Here is a 3866-nt window from a genome sequence, read left to right on the forward strand (position 1 = left end):
AAGCGCCCCATGATCTCCTCCTCGAGCAAGCGTTCTGAGTCTCTTAACTTTCCTGTAGAGCTCATTTGGGAAGCCCCACTCCCACCCCATTTTTTTTTTTCAATCTCCTCACGTTTTAAACACAGATTCCCCAATGGTTCACTTAAGCACGGGCTATGACCAATGTGAAATGTTAAGGTTTGGGGGGTCACCTGTGGGGAGAAGCAAGGAGCAGTGTCCAATAACCAAGGCTGGTGGACCCATGCTGGTAGGCTTCAGGGGACAGACCAGCAATGACCCCCCAGCTTGGAGGCTGGCCCGGGCTGGACTCACAGATAGTCCCATTTCCGAATTGAAATTTGCTTGCCCTGCTGGCAGCACTGGAAGTTAATATTTCTATCATCATATTTTAGAAATTAATTTTTAGAGAAGTTAATCGTCACCTCTTCCCCTCTCCCTCACCCCCTTCTTTTCTCGACTCCTCTCCCTTCTAATTTTCCACTTGAATTCTCCAGCAGTGGAAGTGTGGGCTTAGGGGAGGGCAGAGGTAGGCTGCTTCATTAGAGAAGATAATCTCATTGGAATCACTGACTTGAATAATAACCCCTCCAAGGGGCCAAGGCCATTGTCCCCAAGGGCTTGTAGCACCTCTGAACTGCGGCTGGAGGGATAAACTGCAGAGGAAGTAGAATGAGAAAGGAAGGTAAGAAAAAGGTGAGCAGGGCAAGACTCCAATTATAGGGGCCTGGGGTGTCTTCTTGGGGCCTGCTTCCTGCTGGCCTTCTGCAGGTCTGCATTTGGGGGGGGGGGGGCAGGTGACAATGGTGAATGTCTGAAAATGCAAAGTCATATAGCATGCACTGTTTGCGTCCTTATGACATTTTGTGAGTCCTGCTTGGGAAATGGGTGAAGCAAGATCTTCCTTTAGCTCCGGGGTGCTCTCACAGCAGAACTGCAGGGAATGCTTTAGGCAGTGTCTGGAGCCCTGTGAAGGAAACATCTAAGTTGGCCCCGCCAAGAGTCATGAATTAACCCTCTGCACATTTCCTAGCTTTTGCCTGGGCTAATGAGAAAGCACAGTCTTAGAAGAGCAGGAGGCCGTTGCCCTGACAGACCCCGTAAGACCCCAGAAGGAATTCATTCTCCCCCTTCCATTATCCTATCACATCTAAGGTCAGTTGTCTGTGCTCTTGAACGTTTGCAGCCTCCACCCTCATGGGCACTGAGGGATAGTGGAAATGTCAAAACATCTCTGACACTGACCTTAAACTTGACTTTCCACTAAGAGCTGTGGTTTATCCAAGAACAACTTAGATACCCTGTGATGGCTAGTCAAAAGAGAGCTACAGCCCTGACCACTCATTCTCCCTTTTCTCCCTCCTGACCTCTGAGGCTCCTCCTCCCTCATTTAGAAGGAAACTACTGTACCCACCCCTATCTTTTTGTCTTCGATTTGCCCCATGAGCCAGTCTGAGAGAGGACGGGTGCTTCTGTGTCAACCGTAGTTTGGAGAGATTGGAAGAGGAAGGATGATATACTAACATTTATTGAGGGCTTATGTCTGAGCTCTGCCCTGTTCTAAATACTTTACTTGCATAATCTTTTAATCATCATCATAACCCTATTAGGTAGGTACTATTTTGTCCCCATTTTATAGAGAAAACTGAGGCACAAAGAAGTTAATTTGGCCAATATTGCATAACTAGATGGAATATTGAAAATCGTAAGCTATAGGTGGCTTCCCTAGTGAGACCTAGTGAGACGTTAGTTTGGGGCTCTTGGGAACATGGCAAGATATAGCCACATGAACTTGGGGAGCAGCAAACCATGCAGGTAGGACTTCTCTGGAGATCCCCCAACCAGGTTCCTTTGTGCCCCTCGGAAGAGGGACGGAGGCCTCTCTTCTCTATCTGGATCTCTATTTGGTAACTCCAGGTGTGGTTTGGCCTGAAAGCGGCTTCATTTTTCCCCTCTTCATAATGTAATCAAAGGCATTTCTCAGACTTACTGATTGCTCTTGGAAATAGGAACATCAAAGTTGGGGAGAGAGTGAATAATTTAAGCCTGTCCCAGCTCTCTGGGTCTGCCGTTCACGGGAGTTAAAACGCTATTAATAGCGATGTCAGCGCAGACCCTGGAAAAGTCCATAACATTAGCTTAATGGCTGGAGGTAATGAAGTCCTTCCAGAGAAGCTAGCCCGGTAAATTAACTTCCCAGACTGGAAGGCAGACGCCCTTGTTGCCACGGGTCTGCTAGAGCAGCCTGGGAGTGCCGTGGAGACGACCACACTCGTGTCCGACCTTTCACTCTTGGAATGGGAGTCCTAGAAGGGTCCTGGAGAACGCACAGGTCGCTGCTTCTTAGTGGCAGACCGAAAGAGCCTAGAGAAGAGGATCGAGGGAAATTACCCTAGAGAAGAGGATCGAGGGAAATTTTTTTATTGCTCCAAGCACATGAAGGCAGCATCACGGACAGCAGGGGACATGGGTTTCGTCTGCAGGTAGGGGATCTGTCCTTCACGTGTCACCTAGCAGCCTCAGAGAGGTCAAACTCGGTGGTTGAGTGCAGGCTCCAGAGTCCATCTGTGTCAAATACTGCTTCTCTCCGCTTAGCCGGTGACCTTGGGCAGTGACTTACCACCTTCTCTGCAGTTTCCTGATCTATAAAGTGGGGTTTAAAATGGTACCTACCTCACGGCACTGTCGAGAGACTTAAGTGACATAGACTGTAAGCCCCTCATCACGGTGCCTAATATGCACGCGGGGACTAGCAGCCATGACGGCATTATTCGGAACTCAGTTTTTCACTTTCGCATCACGCATCCAATCTATTATAAGGCCACCCCTTTAGTCCCTTATCTCCCCGTTCTTTCTTTAGTCCATCCCTTCAATGATTACTCCTTTGTTTGCTAAATTCGCTTTTCAGATTTTCCACGGTTAGGCTGTCGCTCCCACTGAGGCCAAGGTGTCTTCCTTCCCCATGGCTGGGAGGAGAGGCCCCCCACAGCTTTCCTCTGTGCCTGAGGGTCACCCCAAGAAAAAGCTCAGGTGTCCAGATGCCTCTCTTCCCTCATCTCCTCCCCCAGGCTCAGCTGTGTTCTCTTTGAGGCAGAGGCCCTCTCCCTCGTACCCCTCTCCACACATGGGTTTCGTGTCCCTGGCTGTGCATTTCCTACTAAACTCCCTGCCCAGTGCTCCCTCCTGTCCTACAACAGCCCCAATGTCCTCCTTCCTCGGCAGGCTATTCTCCTTCACTTAAGGAGCTCAGCCACTCAGGAGTGATGACCCCTCCCCCCCGGTTCCATCTTATCTCAACTCACCCGTCTGAGGACCCCCACTTTCCCTCACGCCACAGTAGACTCAGTACTCCAGAGATTCCAAATCCTGGCCATTCAGCGAGGCTCCGTGTTCACAAGGCTTGTTTGACTTGGATTAAATGCTTTTCCTTGAAGCCCAGGTGCCTTCCTACGGTGAACTCTCACTGCAAGGCAGCGATGGCCCTGGTCCCAGCAGATAGCTTAAGCACCTTCCCCATGTGTGACACATGAATTTGGGTGAGGGCCACGATGTTTATGTGCACTTTTCACGAGGCTCCATCAGTTAATATTGCAAGATCCCAGGTCACCCTGGATGTAGTCCACCTGTGACGCAGTCCACTTTGAACGGCACTGGACTCTGAGCAATAACAGCAAACCTTTGGTGGCAGTTATCCTGTGCTGCGGAGCTGGGATTCTGATCCAAAGCAGTCTGGCTCCAGAGCATGCTTCGAACTAGTGTGTCTGCTCCTTTGAGCCTTCCTTCTCTCCTTCCACCCACCTGTGTTTATCTTCTGTCTGCTGGGCATGAGGATGACAGGGGACACCCAAATAAGTCAGGGATGGCTTCTT

The sequence above is a fragment of the Pteropus vampyrus genome, unplaced genomic scaffold (assembly GCF_000151845.1).
Source record: "Pteropus vampyrus isolate Shadow unplaced genomic scaffold, Pvam_2.0 Scaffold48, whole genome shotgun sequence".
Classification (NCBI taxonomy): Eukaryota; Metazoa; Chordata; class Mammalia; order Chiroptera; family Pteropodidae; genus Pteropus; species Pteropus vampyrus.